General features: G+C 43.4%; 1 protein-coding gene across 13 annotated transcripts in view; it reads left to right on the plus strand.

Moving 5' to 3' along the window:
* The first annotated feature begins 583 nt into the window (after positions 1 to 583).
* LOC132502170 (protein eva-1 homolog A) overlaps positions 584 to 22,883 on the plus strand; it is an 84,844-nt gene continuing 62,544 nt past the window's right edge. For 7 of the 13 annotated variants that reach the window (XM_060117989.1, XM_060117993.1, XM_060117991.1 and 4 more), the window contains exon 1: positions 584 to 852. The gene's annotated coding sequence lies outside the window, so the exon portion shown is untranslated. Of the gene's footprint in view, positions 853 to 9,489; positions 10,347 to 14,184; positions 14,296 to 22,883 lie in introns of all 13 variants that reach the window. The other 6 variants (XM_060117995.1, XM_060117994.1, XM_060117999.1 and 3 more) reach the window with 3 other exon arrangements.

Consider the following 22,883-nt stretch of genomic DNA (forward strand, 5'->3'; position numbering starts at 1 on the left):
AAATTACGTTTTAGGTTTTAAATTCTCCAGTTGGAGAAAAAAAAAGTCGATCAAGTTCAACAAAGTAAGTATTATTTCCTGTAGTTTAATGTGGGCTCAGGGACTTCCCGGCGGTCCAGTGGTTAAGACTCCGAGCTTCCATTGCAGGCGCACTGGTTTCCATCCCTCCTGGGAGGAACTAAGATACCGCATGCTCTGCAGCACGGCCAAAACAAAACAAAACAAAAACCAAAAAAACAAACAAACAAAAAACCAAACAACAAAAAAAAGGGCTCAGAGCAGGTGATGGGAGAGGAAGGAGAGGGTGGATGCTGGAGGCAGCTTCGAGGTCTGCTTTCCAATCTGGGCTCGTCCCCGCAGGGGGAAAGGGAAGAGCCCCGGGAGAGACGACGGAGAAACTTCCATAGAAGTGCGCGGGTCAGGCTGGAGTTCCGGAGCTAGAACTAACTTGACGCGGAGGGAGGCGCCGCTTGCGGCAGCCATTGAAGTTTCGTGTCTTTCCAGAGCCCACATGGGCCACTGGCTTGGGGAGGGGGGAGGGGGGAGGGAGGGCAGGTCCGGAGCGGAGTGGGTGGAGTGGAGGGGGAAGACCGAAGGAAATGAGACAACCTTTTCCTCCCACTGACTCGCGCTTCTCCAGCGGCTGCGGGGCTCACTACCGCTGCCCGTGAGCGCCCAGGCCGAGACCCAGCGTCCCGCGCCCGCCTCGTCGTGTCTCCCCGGGGATTTCTTTCCGAGGCGCCAGTGCCGGCCCAAACCCTGGCCACAGCTTTGTCGCGTCCTCCCCTTAGTGATCGGCTCCTGGTCCCCGAGCAAGGACCCCGGAAGTGCGCGTCGGTGGCTCTGGCGAAGGTAAGCGGAGCCGGTGAGAGCGTTAAGGGCGCAGGGGCGCCTGGCATCCCCAGCGGGCCCTGGTCTGCCCGGAGCACCCCTTCTTCGGAAACACCCAGAGCACCTCTGACCTGAAGCCTCTGCTTTGTTCCTGACCCCCTGCCAGGTGCCGTAGCCTGGGTCCCCCAGGGATCTCTGCTTCCCGGCGCTTGTTTCACCCTCTCTCTTCCTCTTACTTTCCTGTTGTTTCCCCCTCCCCCTCCCCCCCTCCCCCTCCCCCCTGGCTTCTTCTTCTGGACCCAACAACTCTCTGCTCCTCGCTAATGCAGCCTGGCTTCCGAGAGGGAGCCCTTCCCTAATCTCAGCGCCTCTCTCCTCCTGCGCCCCTGGGACCAGGGGCTGAGCGTGCGGGCCCGCGACAGTGACTGGCTTTGACCCCGGGCCTGCCGGAGGCGGATCTGTCCGAAATTTCCATGGGTCTCATCGATCCCATTTACCCTTCGAGGCACTCAGCTGGCCGCGAGCTTTTGGCGACCCCCAGGACCCCGAAATCAAAGCGGATTGGGGAGTGACAAGGTCGTTGGCGCCCCTTCAGTCCTCAGGGGGACGCTCTGCTCGTGGAGAGGGGCGCGGTCAGCTTCCTGCAGCCCTGACTGGGCTTCCCAAGGATTGGGGTGTGCGGGTGGGTAGGACCACTGGATATGGGACTCGCGTGGAGGTGATGAGGCTGGCTTGGAAGCATAGGCGAGGAAGGCACTTGGTGCTAGCTGCCACTTTGCTCTTATTAACTGCCTGAGTGCTCACATCAAGGCTCTGAGTAGGGACTCCTATCCCTATTTTACAAAGGGGCAAAATGAGACGCACAGACGTTAAATAATGCTACCGGGGCCACATACCTGGGAAGGGGCCCAGCCAGGATTTGTGAATCAACTGGTTTGTACCGCACAACCCACACCCAGCCCTACAGAGAGTTCCTCTATGCAGTCTGAGCAGAATCCCAACACCTACCGCTGGGTCATACCATGAGGAACCAGGCTTTTTCCATTTTGAGCAAATACATCTTGGTTCTATTCAAATCCAAATGATTTATTTAGTACCTACTATCCTCACAATCCAGTGACAAGCACTGAAGTTTCACCTTGGAACCTTACTCTTTCATCCTCTACCCATCATCCAGTCTGTCAGCAAACATGTAATTCTTCCCCAGAAGGCTGCCTTGAGTCTCTCTCCCCAAAAGGCTATTAGGCTTGTTGGCTAACCCAGACCCTGGAGTGGGACCTCCAGCATTTGAATCCTGTATGTGGCCTTTCTGTAGTTTTCTGTGGCTGGATTTCCTCATCTGTAAAGTAGGGATGTGAGAAGTGGCTCTCAACTGGGGTTTTGATTTTGCCTCCCAAATGACATCTGGCAATGTCTGGAAACATTTTTGACTGTTAACTTGTAAGTGTTGCCCCCACCCCCCAACAAGAGGGATGGGAATCTGCACATGTGAACATGTTTTACAAGCACCAGAGGTAGATCCTGTGCATATTAAAGTTTGAGAATCACTGTCTTACAGAATAAAATCGAACCACAGACATTGGCCTACATGCCTGTTCACACTGGCCTCAACTTACCTTCCCAGCCTCACCTTATGGCACTTCCTGTATTCACTTTCCATTCCACCCAACTCACTATTCTTCTGAGATTCTCGGTGTTGACTTTTCGGAATGTGCTTCTTCTTCCGTGGCTGACAAATTACTCATTATTCTTTGAGATTAGATCTCAAGTCCCCTGGTGAAGCATTATTCGGTTCCTGCAGATGGTTCAGTTCTGACCCTCCCTGCTACCCTAGCACCAGCCATCCTCCCCCATTTTTCCTTTCAGTGTATCTCTTACAGTGTTTACTGTTCTGTAGAGGGATCTCTTGTTCATCCCCTGACTTGTTTCTTTGTACCTGGACCTAGCACAGTGCTGTCCCCATGCTGGTGGTTAAGCTTTGCGGACTTTGGAGTCAGGCTGCCTGCATTCAAATCCTAGTTCTGCCACTGAACTCTGTGACCTTGAGCACATTGACTCAGCCTCTCAAAGCCTTATTAACAAAATAGGAAGAAAGAGTCTGCCTTCTCTGCAAAGAAGTGTGATTAACTAGTAGGATAATGATTCTTCATCTTAGTACTGAGTGGCTACTCTGTGCCAGGACATGGCTCAACTTTAGCATTTTGTATTTTTAGTCATTTAACTTTTATGAGGACCTTATTAAGTTAGTACTGGTATTACCCTATCTTCCAGGCAAAGAAATGGAGGCACAGAGAGGCTAAGCAGTTTGCCCAAAGTCACACAGCTAATGAGTGGTAAGCCAGTATTCACACAGACATCTGAACTGCAAAACACACACTCTTCACACTATGCAGGTAAAGGGCTTAAACCAGTGCCCCACATATAGTAAGTGCTCCATAAATATGAGCTGGAGTTTGATGTGTACATTGGTAAGAGCCAAAGTCCATTGGGTTTTTCAACTGCACCACACTTGAGATCTAAGACTGTGCCATTATTTTTACAATCCTGTTCCTTCCCTCTCCTTCTTGCCCCTAACCCAGTCTCAGAGGGACAGGACATCGGGGTCAGTCTCCTGTCACAGTTCTAGGTCAGCACCAATGAACTTGATGCTAAATGGAGCTTTACGTGTGCCAGGTCAGAGTCAGAATGGCATTAACTCTTTGGGGATGGTCCTATGGAATCAACACACCTGCTTGAGGTTAGAGGTGCAGACGAGGGGTCAGGAGCTACCTGACTCCAGCTTTGTCCTTTCTAAGCATGTGCCCTTTGCAGTGTGCACCTAGCACAGAAATATTGGGTTAAATCAATCAAGGAATGTGGGATGGATGGATGAATGGCACCAGGTGGGTCTCTTGCCTTATACTTGATGATGCAGAGTATGTTTTCTCTCCAAGTGTTATATATCAAGGGTCCCCAACCCCTGGGCCACAGAATGGTACTGGTCCATGGCCTGTTAGGAACAGGGCCACATAGCAGGAGGTGAACAGCAGACGAGCAAGCTAAGCTTCATCTGTATTTACAGTCTCTCCCCATCACTTGCATTACCGCCTGAGCTCCGCCTCCTGTCAGATCAGCAGTGGCGTTAGATTCTCATATGAGTGCAAACCCTACTGTGAACTGTGCATGTGAGGGATCTAGGTTGTGCACTTCCTATGAGGATCTAATGCCTGGTGATCTGAGGTGGAGCTGAGGCGGTGATGCTAGCACTGGGGAGTGGCTGCTAATACAGATCATCATTAGCAGAGAGGTTTGACTGCACAGAGACCATAATAAATCAACTGCTTGCAGACTCATATCAAAGCCCTATCACTGAGTGACAAGTGACAATTAAGCTGCATCTGGTGGCAGGCTTTATAGGGGCAAGTGAGTTGATGTACTTCAACAGTACAACAGCATCTGGTGGCAGATTTTAAGTCAGAATCCGACACTTATTTTAGTCTGCGTGTGGCTTGCCCATTATTTTATTTACCACTTCCATCCACACCTCTTTCCCACACTGCACACTTGTCTCAGTCACAGTTTTGGTAAGCCCACAAGCTAACCCTACCCAAACGTGGAGACCAAGCACCCTGCATTAAAAGACAAGCCTTTGGGGTTTTTCAAAAGAAACAAACGTGAACACAAAGAACAGAAGCGATTACTGAAGGTCACCACTTCATCACATGTGTCTGCACTGAGAGCATCATTCTTAGTGGCTAACCACATTGCTAAAGCTAGGAAGCCCTTTACTATTGGTGAAGAGTTGACCCTGCCTGCTGCTAAGGACATTTGTCGTGAACTTTTAGGAGAGGCTGCAGTTCAAAAGGTGGCATGTGTTCCTCTTTCGGCTAGCACCATAACTTGACAAATTGATGAAATAGCAGAGGACATTGAAGCACAACTGTTAGAGAGAATTAATGAGTCACCATGGTATGCAATCCAGGTTGACGAGTCTACCGATGTTGACCACAAGGCAACAATTGCTTGTTTTTGTGCGATATATTTTTCAGGAGGATGTGCATGAGAATATGTTATGTGCACTTTTGTTGCCAACCAACACCACAGCTGCAGAACTATTCAAGTCTTTGAGTTATTACATATCAGGAAGACTGAATTGGTCATTTTGTGTTGGTATATGCACAGACGGGGTGGCTGCCACGACTGGAGAGCTTTCTTGTTTCACTACTCTGGCCAAAGAGGTTGCCTCTGAATGTGAATCTATGCACTGTGTCATCCATAGAGAAATGCTGCCTAGCCAAAAAATGTCACCTGAATTTAACAACGTTTTGCAGGACGAGATTAAAATTATCAACCACATTAAAGTACATGCCCCTTATGGTCATCTCAATAGATGCAGAAAAAGCTTTTGACAAAATTCAACGCCACTTATGATAAAAGCTCTCCAGAAAGTTGGCATAGAGGGAACCTACCTCAACATAATAAAGGCCATATATGACAAACCCACAGCAAACATCGTTCTCAATGGTGAAAAACTGAAAGCATTTCCTCTAAGATCAGGAACAAGACAAGGATGTCCACTCACCCCACTGTTATTCAACATAGATTTGGAAGTCCTAGTCATGGCAATCAGAGAAGAAAAAGAAATAAAGGGAATACAAATTGGAAAAGAAGAAGTTAAAATGTCACTATTTGCAGATGACATGATACTAAACATACAGAATCCTAAAGTTGTCACCAGAAAACTACTAGAGCTTATCAATGAATTTGTTAAAGTTGCAGGATACAAGATTAATGCACAGAATTCTCTTGCATTCCTATACAATAACAACAAAAGATCAGAAAGAGAAATTAAGGAAACAATCCCATTTACCATTGCAACAAAAGAATAAAATATCTAGGAATAAACCTACCTAAGGAGGTAAAAGACCAGTACTCAAAAAACTATAAGACACTGATGAAAGAAATCAAAGATGTCACAAACAGATGGAGAGATGTACCATGTTCTTGGACTGGAAGAATCAATATTGTGAAAATGACTATACCACCCAAACCAATCTACAGATTCAATGCAATCCGTATCAAATTACCAATGGCATTTTTTACAGAACTAGAACAAAAAGTCTTAAAATTTGTATGGAGACACAAAAGACCCCGAATAGCCAAAGCAATCTTGAGGGAGAAAAACAGAGCTGGAGGAGTCAGACTCCCTGACTTCAGATTATACTACAAAGCTACAGTAATCAAGACAATATGGTACTGGCACAAAAACAGAAATATAGATTAATGGAACAGGATAGAAAGCCCAGAGATAAACCCACACACCTATGGCCAACTAATCTATGACAAAGGAGGCAAGGGTATACAATGGAGGAAAGACAGTCTCTCTAATAAGTGGTGCTGGGAAAACTGGACAGCTACATGTAAAAGAATGAAATTAGAACACTCCTTAACACCATACACAAAAATAAACTCAAAATGGATTAAAGACCTAAATGTAAGGTCAGACACTATAAAGCTCTTAAGAGGAAAACATACGAAGAACACTCTTTGACATAAATCACAGCAAGATCTTTTTTTACCCACCTCCTAGAGTAATGGAAATAAAAACAAAAATAAACAAATGGGACCTAATGAAACTTAAAAGCTTTTGCACAGCAAAGGAAACTATAAACAAGACGAGAAGACAACCCTCAGAAAATATTTGCAGATGAATCAACGGACAAAGGATTAATCTCCAGAATATATAAACAGATCATGCAGCTCAATATTAAAAAAACAAGCAACCCAATCCAAAAATGGGCAGAAGACCTAAATAGACATTTCTCCAAAGAAGACATACAGATGGCCAAGAGGCACGTGAAAAGCTGCTCAACAGCACTAATTATTAGAGACATGCAAATCAAAACTACAATGAGGTATCACCTCACACCTGTTAGAATCGGCATCATCAGAAAATCTACAAACAACAAATTCTGGGGAGGGTGTGGACAAAAGGAGCCCTCTTCCACTATTGGTGGGAATGTAAATTGATACAGTCACTATGGAGAACAGTATGGAGTTTCCTTAAAAAAACTAGAAATAGGGGCTTCCCTGGTGGCGCAGTGGTTGAGAGTCCGCCTGCCGATGCAGGGGACACGGGTTCGTGCCCCGATCCCGGAAGATCCCACATGCCGCGGAGCGGCTGGGCCCGCGAGCCATGGCCGCGGAGCCTGTGTGTCCGGAGCCTGTGCTCCGCAATGGGAGAGGCCACAGCAGTGAGAGGCCCGCGTACAGCAAAAAAAAAAAAAAAAAAAAAAAAAAAAAACTAGAAATAGAATTACCATCTGATCCAGCAATCCCACTTCTGGGCATATACCCAGAGAAAACCATAAATCAAAAAGGCACATTCACCACAATGTTCATTGCAGCACTATTTACAATAGCCAGGTCATGGAAGCAACCTAAATGCCCACAGACAGATGAATGGATAAAGATGTGGTACATATATAAAATGGAATATTACTCAGCCATAAAAAGGAACGAAACTGGGTCATTTGTAGAGACGTGGATGGACCTAGAGACTGTCATACAGAGTGAGGTAAGCCAGAAAGAGAAAAGCAATTGTCATATATTAATGCAGATATGTGGAATCCAGAAAAATGGTACAGATGAATCAGTTTGCAAGGCAGAAACAGTGACACAGATATAGAGAACAAACGCATGGACACCAAGGGGGGAAAGTGGGGTGGTCAGGGTGGGATGAATTGGGATACTGGGATTGACGTATATATACTAATATGTATAAAATAGATAACTAATAAGAACTTGCTGTATAAAAAAATAAAATAAAATTTTTTAAAAAAATAAATAAAATAGACCTCATTCTCAAAATAAATAAATAAGTAAAGTACATGCTCTTTTTTTTTTTTTTTTTTTTTTTTTTATTTTTTTTTATTATTAGTTTCTGCTTTATAACAAAGTGAATCAGTCATACATATACATCTGTTCCCACATCCCCTCCCTCATGCATCTCCCTCCCTCCCACCCTCCCTATCCCTCCCCTCCAGGCAGTCACAAAGCACCGAGCTGATCTCCCTGTGCTCTGCGGCTGCTTCCCACTGTCTATCTAGCCTACGTTTGGTAGTGTATATATGTCCATGCCTCTCTTTCGCTTTGTCACAGCTTACCCTTCCCCCTCCCCATATCCTCAAGTCCATTCTCAAGTAGGTCTGTGTCTTTATTCCCGTTTTACCCCTAGGTTCTTCATGACATTTTTTTTTCTTATATTCCATATATATGTGTTAGCATACGGTATTTGTCTTTCTCTTTCTGACTTACTTCACTCTGTATGACAGACTCTAGGTCTATCCACCTCATTACAAATAGCTCAGTTTCGTTTCTTTTTATGGCTGAGTAATATTCCATTGTATATATGTGCCACATCTTCTTTATCCATTCATCCGATGATGGACACTTAGGTTGTTTCCAGCTCCGGGCTATTGTGAATAGAGCTGCAATGAACATTTTGGTACATGTCTCTTTTTGAATTATGGTTTTCTCAGGGTATATGCCTAGTAGTGGGATTGCTGGATCATATGGTAGTTCTATTTTTAGTTTTTTAAGGAACCTCCATACTGTTCTCCATAGTGGCTGTACCAATTCACATTCCCACCAGCAGTGCAAGAGTGTTCCCTTTTCTCCACACCCTCTCCAGCATTTATTGTTTCTAGATATTTTGATGATGGCCATTCTGACTGGTGTGAGATGATATCTCATTGTAGTTTTGATTTGCATTTCTCTAATGATTAATGATGTTGAGCATTCTTTCATGTGTTTGTTGGCAGTCTGTATATCTTCTTTGGAGAAATGCCTATTTAAGTCTTCTGCCCATTTTTGGATTGGGTTGTTTGTTTTTTTGCTATTGAGCTGCATGAGCTGTTTATAAATTTTGGAGATTAATCCTTTGTCAGTTGCTTCATTTGCAAATATTTTCTCCCATTCTGAGGGTTGTCTTTTGGTCTTGTTTATGGTTTCCTTTGCTGTGCAAAAGCTTTTCAGTTTCATTAGGTCCCATTTGTTTATCTTTGTTTTTATTTCCATTTCTCTAGGAGGTGGGTCCAAAAGGATCTTGCTGTGATTTATGTCATAGAGTGTTCTACCTATGTTTTCCTCTAAGAGTTTGATAGTTTCTGGCCTTACATTTAAGTCTTTAATCCATTTTGAGCTTATTTTTGTGTATGGTGTTAGGGAATGATCTAATCTCATACTTTTACATGTCCCTGTCCAGTTTTCCCAGCACCACTTATTGAAGAGGCTGTCCTTTCTCCACTGTACATTCCTGCCTCCTTTATCAAAGATAAGTTGGCCATATGTGCGTGGGTTTATCTCTGGGCTTTCTATCCTGATCCACTGATCTATCTTTCTGTTTTTATGCCAGTACCACACTGTCTTAATTACTGTAGCTTTGTAGTATAGTCTGAAGTCAGGGAGCCTGATTCCTCCAGCTCCTTTTTTCGTTCTCAAGATTGCTTTGGCTATTCGGGGTCTTTTGTTTTTCCAAACAAATTTTGAAATTTTTTGTTCTAGTTCTGTGAAAAATGCCAGTGGTAGTTTGATAGGGATTGCATTGAATCTGTAGATTGCTTTGGGTAGTAGAGTCATTTTCAAGTACATGCTCTTAACTCATGTCTGTTTGTGCAGCTCTGTGAGGAGATGGATGCAGAGCACACACGTCTTCTCTTATACATAGAAGTGAGATGGCTTTCTAAAGGTAGATCACTGGCCAGAGTTTTTGAGGTATAACAGCTGCTCCAGAGATTTCTTTTAGACAAAGAGTCACCACTGACAGCACATTTCAGTGACACAGAATGGATCGCAAAACTTGCTTACTTGTGTGACATATTCAACCTACTCAGTGAACTCAATCTGTCACTTCAAGAGAGGATGACAACTGTGTTCAAGTCGGCAGATAAAGTGGCTGCATTCAAAGCCAAACTGGAATTATGGGGGCGACGAGTGAACATTGGGATTTTTTGACGTGTTTCAAACATTAGCAGAGATTTTGAAAGAGACTGAGCCAGCACCTTCTTTCTCTCAGCTGGTACATGATCACCTATCTCATCTTTCAAAAGAGTTTGAGCATTACTTCCCAATCACAAAAGACCCCTGACCTAAGAAGGAATGGATCCATGACCCATTTGCCAATAAACTAGGTGAATCGACTTTGTCCGTGCTAGAAGAGGAGCAACTTCTTGAACTCGCAAATGACGGTGACCTTAAAAGTAAGTTTGAGACAACTTCAAATCTCCATACCTTCCCGATTAAAGTCAAGGCAGAATATCCTGAGATTGCCACAAAAGCACTGAAAAACCTGCTTTCATTTCCAACATCCTATCCTTGTGAAGCAGGTTTTTTGTAGTGACAGAAACCAAAACAAGATTACGGAGGAGACTGGACATAAGCAACACACTTTGGGTGTCACTGTCTCCCATCACCCCCAGATGGAACCATCTGGTTGCAGGAAAACAACTTCAGGGCTCCACTGATTCTGCATTATGGTGAGTTGTATAATTATTTCATTATATATTAAAATGTAATAATAATAAAAATAAAGTGCCCAATATATGTAATGCACTTGAATCATCCAGAAACTGGTCATACCCCTTCCCCGGTCTGTGGAAGAATTGTCTTCCACAAAACCAGTCCCTGGTGCCAAAAAGTTGGGGACCACTGTTATATATTAAAGGTAAAACTTGTTAAGAGAATTTAATGACTCATATGGAGTTTTGGAGAACCAGGTTTGGAACCTGTCACTGACCCCCTATCTGAGTTATGCATGACACTGGATACTAGGTTACAGGTGATCACTTCACTAAGTTGAAATCTTTTTCCCTGAATGCAGCCCTGCCTTTGAAAGCTGAACCCCTTCCTTGCTGGTCCATTGGCCACTCGCTGTATAGGCCAGACTACCTTGCACAAATACCTGCACATTTGTGTACTCTGGCTTCTTCCACAGCTGAGTCACACAGTTGTAATCCCCCTGAGTTTGCTTGTTTTGGCAGGTTGTCTCTCAAACTTTAGTGGCATGAGGTTAGCTGGGTGTGCAAGGCCTTAAGGTTTTGTTAGGGGGTCACAGAAATACTCTAGTAAGGCTGCTTTTGAGGATGGAGCAGAGTGAGAACTTCCCTGTCCATCAACACATCAGAGACCACTCAGATCCCCTGTAGCACTGCCTTCCCCCTTCAGATACCAGATTCTTACTGCCTCTGCCATTATCCTCTCTCCTGGGTCACCAGATGGCTGATCTGAGAAACAGATTCCTCTAGGGTATTAATGACTGGAGTAAAAGTCTGACTCAAGATTTTTGGGGCATCACTTGCATTTTCACTGAGGTATTTAAAGCCTGATCCAGAAGATAAAGTAGCCCAGGAGAGGAATGTCAGACCTGGCACTATGTATTCAGGCCTCTGATGTCATGGTTCAGCTGCCTCTTAAGTGACCAGCAGGCAGATTCCTAATGATGAAGCTGGTTCTGCTTGTGTGTCTGGTTCTAAGGAGAGACACCTCACCCTGTTCAGGTCTTGGGCTGTGTTCTGTGAAATGTACCCCGATTATTTGACTCTATGTGAAATCCTGTTTGGTTCTGAAAGGGTCATTTAGTCTAGACTAGACTAGACTAGACTGATGATGGTATCTTGAGGAATTAGGGTGAGTTTGGAATACACGTGGGGTAAGTAGCTCTGTGCTGGGTGCCAGAGAGACAAACATGAGGAAGATAATACCCTGGCTGATGAACTGTACGGATGGCCCCTCCCGAGTCTGGGCTTTTGAACATTACCTTTAGAGCAGCCAAAAGTCTGTATGAATTGGTAAGTAGTTGCTAAGTTTCTCTGGACTTAGAGAGGGAGGAAGAAAGCAGGGGCAGAGAGAGAGAGACAGAGACAGAGAGAGAGAGAGAGACAGTTAGAGTGTACTTGATCATTTGGGTCCATTTTACATAAAATCCAGCATGTGAGCTAGCAGATCAACTGTCATGACTGATACATTTCCTGGGAATCATGTTCACAGTTGCAGTCCTTTTCTTTGATCCCAAAGCCTTTTGCCAAAGCTCACCACAGGTGATAGGAACATATGCTTGTTGATTGGACAATTTATATAGGTGATTCTATAGGTCATTCCCATACTTCAGAAATTTATTTACCACTTAGTGACCCCCCTGGCATGTAGGAAACACTTAGTAAGTGATAAATGAGTGAATGAATGCCTTAGCATGAAAGTCACATCTTGACCCTCAAGGTGCTCATGGCCTGAATGAGGAGATAGACAAGAAAACCAGCACAAAACAGAGGAGTAGTTCTGTGACAGAGAAGATACAGATGCAGAGGAAGACTCAATCCAGTCAGGGGTCAGGGAATAGAGGCAGTGAGAAGGGAGGTCTCTTTTGAGGAACATCCTTCCTCCACAGAAAGTGGTCCCATAGGTGGTTCCCAGTGGTCCGTTACAATAGGAGCACCCGGGGTGGGTGCCAGAACCCATGGTAAGGGTTTTGTATGCCTTTATTGCCTTGATCCTCACAACCATCCTCTGAGGTCAGTATCAGAGGAGGAATCAGGATCCCACCCTCAGCTAAACGACAGACCTGGGATCAGATCCAGGCCACCGGGCTCTAAGCCCTCCACCACTGCTTCAGACAGTGTCGGGATGGTCAGATTATCATCAGAGACACTTTTAGAAAATCTAGTTTTCACAAAGGCAAGTACAGGTGTGTGGGTGGCTGTGGTCCAGGTGGGAGTGGCCTTTTCCTCCATGTTTTTCCTCCTTTCCCTCTCCTCTGCCTGATGTCTGAGGTCTTGCCTTGTTAGAACTTAGAAGTAGTTAGAAGCTGTCTGCTCTGGGGGTCAGCAACTCTCTCTTCCTCCTCTTGCTCCCTCTTTGATCTCCAAGGCAGCTTGTACTTTGTTCTTCAAGGTGAGAGGAGGCAGAAATGCTGCTCAGCAGAGAAGTAACCATAAGCTTTTGAAGGAAAGAAGTCTTTTTTACAAAATACCTGCTGTAATTTAAGCCTTTGCCCTTTGCCCTGTGCCCTCCTGCCTGTGTCACTCAGATGGTCAGTAGCGGGAGGGAACTGACTTCAGGGGGTCTTGTTTCTACACAGGGACCCCGCTTCAGAAGGGCTGCCCAAACCTGTCTTACCCTAAGGACAAACACAAATATGGCTGACTTGTCCTTTTACTCAACAGTCTTGGCAAGACAGGGCACAGCAGCCCATGAGAAGGGGCTGGAAGGGCCTCTTATTGGAAGACACATACAATATTTTACTGAAGTGCCTATCCTGTGTTCCACTTGGCTGAACAACCTCTGACATTAGTTTCCTTCCTTTCTGGAGTGAACTTTGAGGACCTCATGAAAATCAGAAAACAATGACTTGGACATATTAGAGTCTGGAAAAGATACACATGAAAGTGAAGATGGTGCTTGTAGATGGCATTGTGTGCTCACAGAGATAGCTTGGTGGCCTTGGTTTGTCTCTTTAGCTCAAGCTGTTAGTGTTTACCGACTCCCTTGTGTACCAGGCATAGTTCTAGGCCCTGGGGACACAGAGATGAACAAGTACTCTTCCTGCCCAAGAATCTCTGAAATCCAGTGTGCAGACAGGGGAATCAAAGATAGTAATGAAACATTTTGCTATCCATCTCTCATTAAAGTAAGTTCTCTGAAAGCAAGACATGTCTTATTGATTCCTAAATCACTAGAGTCCACCATGAATTCTTACATATTGCAGACGTTCAATCAATGACTGTTGCATCACTCTAAAATTCAGCACTAGAGGCAAGACAGAGTGCTTTTTGTGTCCAGAGTAGGCACAGCTAAACTCAGCTTGGACAGCAGGTGGGTCCAAGAGCATCTAGGAGGCTGAGATGGAGGCATCTAGGCTGATGAGAAGAGAATCACAGGCAGAGGGACCGGCGAGAAATACAGCATGGCCGGGTGAGCAGGCATGGTGTGCTCCAGGAAGGGAAGAGAGGTAGATGTGGTTGGAGAGGAGGGAGGCGGATCTCTGAATGGGCAAAGTGGCACACCAGGAAAAGCCTTACTAAAGGGTTTGAATTTTACCCTGAAGGCACAGGGGAGCTACTACAGGATTTCACACAGAGGAGAGACTAGGTCAGAGTTTCATTGTAAAAATAGACCCCTCTGGCAGTAGATGTTGGAGAGGAATAAGACAGGTGGCAGGAAGACCATGTCAGGACACCACTGTAGTTTAGAGAGTAGAAAAGATCTGGGGTTTTGGGTCAGACCGACCTCAGTCTACGTAGCAGCCCCATAACATTTTTGTGTAACTTAGGCTATTTATTAAGTGCCTCTGAGCTTCTGTCTTTCTCAATCTGAAAACAGGGATAGATGATCCCCTCCCTCATGGAGAGATGACTGTCAAGACTATGGACAATGAAGTATGTGAAGTGTCTACTGAAGTAATTGATCCATAATTGGCATGTGAAAATAGTGGTGAATATTATTTTTAATATCATTGTTACTTATCATGTAGGTGAAAAAAAATGAGGCTCTATCTAAGACACTGGTAATAGGAGTGGAGAATTGGGCACAGACTCAAGAAATATTTTGGCAATAAAGCTGACACAATTTGGTGACTGATTGTGCAGTGGAGTTTGGGGACAGGGGCAGGAGTCTAGGACTGACTGGGATTTTGGCCTGGGCAACCAAGAGTAAGTATAGTGGAGCTATTCATTAGGAGAGGTTATGGAGGAGGAGAAGCATTTGCAGGAAAAGATGATGAGCTCAGTTTCAGACAAACTGAATTTGAAGAATTTTAGGGACAGCCAGAGAGACATGTCTAGTGGGCAAATGGTTTAGCAGATTTGGCATCCAGGAGAGAAGTCTTAAAGAAGATTCAAGGGCAAACTTTTAACAAGACGTAATGAAGTCATGATGTTCAAGGAGAGTATAAAGCATGGGAAGAGGAATTATAACAGGCAGTGCTTATTGAGTGTGTACTATGTGTTTGTTCTAAATATTTTAAGTGTATTAATGCCCTGAATAACCATTGCCAGAGAAGACTATTATACCTACTTTACAAATGAATAAACTGAGGCACAGGGATAGTAAGTAACTTGCCCAAGGTCATACAACTATAGTAACGGACCTAGGATTTTAGGTGAGGCAGTCAGGATTCAGAGCCTGTGCTATTAATGTCTTTGCCAGACTGCCTCTGAGAGTGGGGGGACTAGGGCACAACAGTGACCTCTGAGGGAGGGGAAGGAGAGGCTCTAGTGAAGGCAACAGGAGTAGGAGCTGGGCAGAAAAGTAGGAGGAAATGGGAGACTGGAATACAGGAGAGTTTCCAGGAAGGAGGGATCAGTAACATCAAATTATCTGGAAATCCATTAAGAAAAGAAATGAAATATCCATGGATTTGGGAATAAGGAAGTTATTGATGACTTGGTGAGGGGAATTTGAAAGATGAGGTGGGTTGAGGAGCAAATGTGAGGTGAGTAGGTAGGGATACCAAACATAGGCAATTCTTTCCAGATGCTTGGCTGTGGAAGCAACAAGAGAGGGAAGATGGTAACTAAAGGTATTAGGTAGAGGGAACATTTTAGAGATGGAAAAGACCTGTCAACATCTATGGAGGGACAGAACCAGAGGAGGCCTCACAGAGTGGCCACAAATGCACTATGCACACTGGGGAAAGTATCTCTATGTTCACTTTTCGTTTTTATACAGATTTTTAATATCTCTCCCCATGTTCTGGACAGCTTCCATGTAGATGGTTAGGACTCACTAAAGAAGCCCCTGAAATGTGTTTCAGATCTTCAGCTTTTATTAGGTGGAGTAGAGAAAATTTCTTTCATGGTACCCAATGGTGAGTCATTATCACATGTTGTTAAATCCAGACCATATCAAATTTATGTACAGTACATCATCTACTGAATTTAATTTGAAATATTCCAGGAGAGCACAATGTGCTAGAGCTCCCTGTCATGCATGTGGAAGAGGGGTATCTGCTCTATAGATACCAGAATAGTAAGAATGATGGGTGGCAGAAAGCCTTGAGAGGAAGGAAAGTGACTCACAGAACAGTGGGTGGAAGGGAGGGGACACTGCTCTTTGTGTACATGTGTGTGTGCGAGTTAAGTTTTATTTGGGGCAAAATGAGGACTGCAGCCCAGGAGAGGGGGACACTGATTTTGAACTGGACATGAGACATATCCTATGAGCAGAGGGAAAGGCAATTGGAGATTAAGATAAATCTATAGAGGGAAACAGAGATTTGCTTGGATTTTATAGGAAATGGAAGGCATATTTTTTAAGGAGGTTTGCTAGGGCGACAACCCTATGCTTAAAATGAATCTAGATAATGTGACTGCTGCAATTTAAGTTCTTAATAATGGGAAAGACTGGCATTTCCTTATGAATGGTTTGTTACCAGGCTTAAAGGACAAGTCCAGCAAGCTCTGAGAAGAAGTGTTTATCTAAATCCAAAGACAATCTCTGTGTTTTAATACATAGGATTCTTTTGTCGTTCAGACCAGAGGTAGATGCCACAGAGGGTTAAAAGTTTGACTTAAACATGATATTCAGCTTTTTCTTCGTTCATGGAACTGACATCCCTGAGGCTGCAGGCTGGAAATAGGGTTTGGCTGCCAACTTCATAAATTTGCCTTGGTTGGAATGGTTGGAATCTTCTTGGAAACATCTTAGTGAAATGCACACACACCTCCACAGAAGGCCTTTATGGATGGGGCTGTCTCTCAAAGAGACACTGTCCAAAATCAGAAAGGCCACACAAGAAATGGCCTTGGGATATTTTTTTCCACATGAAGCAGCAACTCAGCTGAATTATTTGTTTGATCTTGAGCTTCAGGTATTAGGAAAAATGAACAGTACAACTTTCAAGAGTCACATTTTGAGCTTGAAGGTTCCCTCTGTATGAGTCAAGGAAGAATCATTCCAGCCTAACTCCCTCTTCAAACTTTCCCACGCAGGTCTTTCATCTGGATGTAGGCATGGTGTGGAGTGCCTTTGTCTGGGTATGGGTGTGATGCACAGACAGGACACTCTCCTTAGGGACAGAGGGAAGAAGTTGTAGTAGTCTTGCCCACCTTTTCCTAGTAGAAAGGAATAGAGGATGTCCTTCTCCAGGAGGGCATGCTCAGGATACTGTATGCTTCAGTGAAAATGTGGACTCAATTATATAAAAGTACATGTGGCTTTACTCTAGTTTCATGGGGTCTGAATTTGATCTCATGGAAAGGGCTATGTAAATGTTCCACACATATTCCAAGAATGAGTGAATAGGGCTGTATACATGCTCCAAACATCCAAATCAAAGCTATTAGTGGTGCTTATGCCCAACCTTCTGGACCATAGGAGTACCAGAAGGGTCTGAGGGGCAGTATCTGGTGTGCTCAGAAAGTAACAGCACTTTCTGATTCCTTAGGTTATTTCATTGATATTTGATTCATTAGTAAAATCTCTCCCTCTGTCTTTTTTTGTTCATTCATCCAATCATTCATTCATTCAACAGACTGAACAGCTACTATGTGGCTGTGGCTCCAGGATATGTGACGTTAATGTGGTGGTGAATCCAACAGTCCTAGTTCCTGTCTTCTTGGAGCTCACTTTGTTAGGGGACAGACATTAAAGAAATAATTACACAAAGAAATACATGATTACAAACTATGGTAAGCACTATGTTGGAAAAGAACAGGGTGCTCCAGGAGGGAAAGAGAGGAGATAGTTTAGCTTGGGGGTGTCTAGTGAGGAAGACAGATATGTAGACCCATATCTACTGTATATGACGTACCATTTATTGGTGGGATACTGTTTCCAAGGAAGGAGTGCCTGATCCTTGTATAAGTCTGAGGGGGCAGTTCTAGAAAGCTTCATAAAGGAAGGGATAATTAAGAAGAATCTTGAAAAATAGGTGGAAGTTTTTGGGGTTTTTTTATGTGGAAAGGGAGTAGTGTTGTTCTACGTGAAGAGAACCTGGTGTGTTTATAGGACCCTCATTCAGCAAGGAGTTTGGGCTTCAAGTAGGGGAATAGTGAGAGATGCATCAGGAAGGATTGGTAAGGGCCAATGAACACAGATTAGACTTTATCTTGGAGGCAAGTCACTGGGGAGAGTGATGAGTTACCAAGGGGAGTGTTCTAGAACAAGTTACCAAGGGTGCAGCAAACTTTTTTGGTGAAGGATCAGATAGTAAATATTTTAAGCTTTGCAAGCCATACAGTTTCTGTTGCAACTACTCACCTCTGCCACTATAGTGTGAAAGCAGTTATAGATGATACATAAACAAATGAGCATGGCTCTGTTCCAATAAAATTTGATTGATACAAACAGGTAGTGGGCTTGATTTACCTGTGAGTTTACCAATCCCTGTTCTAGAATGATAATTCTAGGGGCTCACTGGAGATTGGACTGGAGCATGGGGAGAGAATGGAGGCAGGGAGGCCACTTAGGAGCCATTGCTTTAATCAGGGGAACTAAGAAGGAGGGACCATGAAGAGAAATGGCTTGTGACAGGCTCCAAGGTAAAAATGACAGGACTACATAACCAATTTGATGGGAACATGTCTAGTTGTATCTTTGTTGCTCAGTGGAGTGATTCTCCCAGTGAAGAAAAAAAATGTAGACATTCTGTATTTGGGACTCAGAATCATGTGCACATCCTGGGAGGTCACCTGTTGGTCACAAGACACTATGCTGGGTGCATTATATAGATTATTAAGCAGAATTCTTAAGAATTCTTAAGAATATTAAGTTTCATTTCCTATTTTTCAAACTGAAGTTTGGAAATGCTAAGTTGTTTGTCCAAAGTCATGTAGCTGGTAAATGGTGGAGCTGAGATTGAACCTGGATCTGGCATCAAAGCCTGTGCCATTCCTAAAATGTAGAATCTTCTCCCCACCTCTCAGGGTATGTCATGAAGCCCCACTCCATAAGCCTATGCAACTCCCTCCTCTCTCTTCTCTCAGTCCCTGTTAAGACCCACCAAGCCCTTTAAGTTTCTCAATCAGCTTCTGGCATAGCAAGGACTAGAGCTGCGTTTTAGCTGAAAAAATCTGTTAGGTATGGGATTATTCTTCTGTGTTTGACAAAGGACATGCAGCAAAACTGAGACCCCATCTTGAGGTTCTAACCTGATGATTTTTGCATGTTACAATTTGGAGAAGACAGTGTGGTATTAGGTTGTGGATTAGGGAATCCCTGAATTTAAGTGTTTAGATTAGAACGTTGTCCTATTCCATGCCTAATCACCCAGGAGATAACTGTCAAATTCAGGTAATAATATCTGATAAGGGAAAACTTGTTGATTTAAACCCTGGAGGTCAAGATTAGCTTCTGAAACGGCAAACTTGACAATTATGGTCAAGGAAATCAATTCAGTTACCATTCTACCTCAGGTTGTCTAGTAACACCACTGATCATTACTTTAGTGCCTTGTCCAGGTTCAGTAAGAGACAGTCTCTACATAGAATATTTCAAACAGGACAGAGAAATATCCTAGAACAACTGAATTATATCATGGATACAGCAGTCCTTTTAGTGATATCTATTGGACAGCGTTGGGTCACGTGGTACACGGAATGTCAAAGAGACCTCTGTGATTGAAGTGAATCAATTGCATGATGCATACCTTGGGCCAGGGAGGATGGACACACAAACAAAGTGGGGCTCTTCCAGCAAGGGGTAAGGAGGAATGCACGTTGGAGTTAAACACCAGTGCCTGCCACAGTTGTTGATCAGTTTTGACCACCAGCCTGTATTAGTTTCATAGGGCTGCCATAACAAAGTGTTACAAACTGGATGTCTTATAACAACAGAAATTTATTGTCTCACAGTTGGGGTGGCTAGAAAAATATCAGCAGGGTCATGCTCCCTCTGAAGGTACTAGGGAAGTGTCTGTGCCAGGTTTCTCCCCTGGCATCTGGTAGCCTTAGGCGTTTTTGTTTTCTCCCTGTGTCTCTTCACATTGCCCTCCCTCTGTGTATGTCTGCATTTAAATTTCCCCTTTTTATAAGGACCATAGTCATCTGGAAGGGCCCACTGTAATGACCTCATTTTAACCTGGTTACATCTGTAAAGATCCTACTTCTAAATAAGGCCACATTCTGAGACTTCACCATATCTTTTCTGAGGGACACAATTCAACCTATAACACAGCCCTTTCTCAGGGAGAGTTCAGGACTCCATCCTCTTACCAAGGTGATTTGAGTGCATCTATTCTAAGTTATCTTCATCTGTGGTCATTTTGCTGTTCACTTCCTCTATATGCTGCTTAGGACATAGGGATTCTGTTTCTGTTTATTCCTAGTTTATTATATTTTAGATGGTTTCTCAGCCTTTGCGCTTGTCAGTGTTCTTTAGGCCACACTCACTGCATTTGTCCTTCCAGCCTCTCCTTTCCTTACTTTGAACTTTGTTCATGTAACAGTAAGTGTTCATATAACAGTAAGTGTTGAGTTCCTGTTGCATTCCAGGTACTACGCTAAGCTCCAAGGATGTAAGGATGAAAAAGGTGAAGAAGACAGTTTCTGCTCTCGGAGTTCTCATGGGAGGCTACACAAGCAAATAGTGTGAAACAGTTGAAGAGGGAAGTGTGTGTGCAGATTCTGAATACTGTGCTATCCCCAGCATAGCGTCTGCCTTGTCTCCTTAGTGCTAACAAGAGCACCCCAGGTCACTTCAACAGCTTCATCTGCTTGCTGTTCCTTTCCTTTCACTTTGTCCTTCACCCATTTTGATCCACATGCTTTTCTCCAACTATATAGTTTTCCATCTCAAATTCTGTCTTTCTACGTGAATGCTGTCTCTGTTTAATGTGTTCCCCTCCCCCATCCTCAGCCATTATCCAGTTGATTAACTCATGTTTCTTCTTTGAGACTCATCTCTGGGGCTTCCTCTTCCAGGAAGCCGACTATGCCCTCCTACCATCCTCTCTTCACTCCCTGAGCCTTACCTTTGGAAACAGTGCTCCTTTCCCCCAAACAGTCACTGACCAAGGCTTGTTTGTCTTCATATCCCCAGTACTAGTATCATGCCTCTGTTAATAGGTGCTTTATCAATAAACAAGTGAATGAATGAATGATTCCTAGACTGGACTTTGCTTCTGCTTTCCAGGCTGTACTTTTCCTTTGGCATCCTTCCCTCAAAATCCTGTCTAGTCACCACTTTTTTTCTACCACATGACCAGAGCAGTAGCTCATGGCATTCTTTCCAATATGCTGACACCTCAGCTATGCTGGCCTTTATGGTCAGTGGACACATTTGGCTACCCATTGACCACCATCTCTTTCATCTGTCCTGCTTCACACAAAGAAAGTCCTATTTGCTTGCATGCAGGAAGATGGTTCTCATAGGAAAAGCAAAACTTCTTCCATGGTCTTCTCTGTTTCTTCATTTCTAAAGTTTCCCCCTCTCTCAATTCTAGAAGGAAGGGACATAGCATTTCTGCTACAATGATTATTTCAACAAGTAATTTTTTGAGCCCCTAGTTTATACCTGAGTTATGCTTGAAGCACATTAAGTCTTATCTAGTTTCTGCCTTTCTTTCTGATAAAAAAGACCTGCTTCTTTTACTCCTTCCTGCTTAGTATATTGGGTTTCTCCTATGTATTGAATAACACAGTGATTTTCAATTTTTTTTAGCATTAATACTCTTCAAATGAAATCTTATATGGAATATCAATGAGTAAAAGGAGAAGCCAAAATTTTATTGTATATATGTAATTATTTTATTTGATAATTCTAGTCTGTAACATATAGTTATACATATTTTGTATTGGATGTACAACCTTGAGAAAATTATGGCAGCCAGACATTCAAAGTGATAGCATTTTTAAACAGGATACCTTGCAGATTTGGGTTATTCTGATTTAAATGATCCAGAAACTGGAAAGAAGAATATAGGAAAATTTGGTTTTAATGTTGACTCATTAATACTATGTAACAGCTGTTGGCATTCTTTAATTATAAGGAATCTAATTGAAAGGAATAGATGAACAAGTTCTTCAATGAATTTTTGTCTTCCTTTGATAGAAAATTCTTCCGTGAAACATATAGTGCCATTATGAGATGTTAATTATGTTATTAAAACTATTGTGAGAAATTCCAGTGCCTGTTTCTCTTTAGTAATCACTTAAAGCCTTTAACACAGCAAAAAATATTTAATTTGGCACGTTGAGTCCAAACTTCAGTTGTCATTTTCATCACTGACACTCTGGTCCTGCATTGCTGAGTTGGTCTTACTTGGCTTTATAAAAACCTTTCAAGCCCTCTAAGAATAAAACAAACAGTAATAATACCAATAATACCACAATGCAACAGGTAATGTGGTCACTTATTATGGTACAGTTTACTATTATATCTTTATGTGAGCATGCACTCAGTGGATATCCCTGAGTCTTGCCTGACATTTAATTGAACATGGCGCACTTGAGCCAGAGTTTTATAGCATAAGACTTGCATGGATCTGAATCATTTAATGACATCTTCAGAACTACAGCTTTCCTAATTAATGACATATCTAATGTGTTCAAACATATTCATGGTTTTGGCAAGAGAACCTTTATTCTATGATTGTTCATGTTTGGCATATCACACATTGAATATATCCGTTTACGGTTTAAAAAATATTTTTAAAAACGTAATCTGAATCAAACATTTGTAGAACCCTTGAAACAAATAGATTGAACTCCAGTGTATTGGAGTATGATGTAAGACAATGGTGGTTTCAAGGAAGCTGCAAAACTGACTTGAGAGAGCCTCCCTGTTAGCATCAGATAAATGTCTGCCCAGCTCATGGCTTTTCATCTCCCAGGTGCTCAGCAGTTTATCTGCTTTGCATTGAATTGAATTGGCACAAAGCATGTCCTGTGTGGCTATGGACTAGCTCCCCCTGGTGAGGAACCATCAGCAAGGTCTCAGGTGGAAGCTATCCACCTTCTCAAGAATCTACACAGCTCCTGCCAAGGAAGGCTGGCACACCCCGACCCAGAATTTCCATTTTCTCTGGCTCCCTGAGGGACATCCCTGGGTTTCCAGACTCTACCTTGTTTTTGATCTACTCT

Source organism: Mesoplodon densirostris, chromosome 14 (genome assembly GCF_025265405.1).
Source record: "Mesoplodon densirostris isolate mMesDen1 chromosome 14, mMesDen1 primary haplotype, whole genome shotgun sequence".
NCBI classification, from domain to species: Eukaryota; Metazoa; Chordata; class Mammalia; order Artiodactyla; family Ziphiidae; genus Mesoplodon; species Mesoplodon densirostris.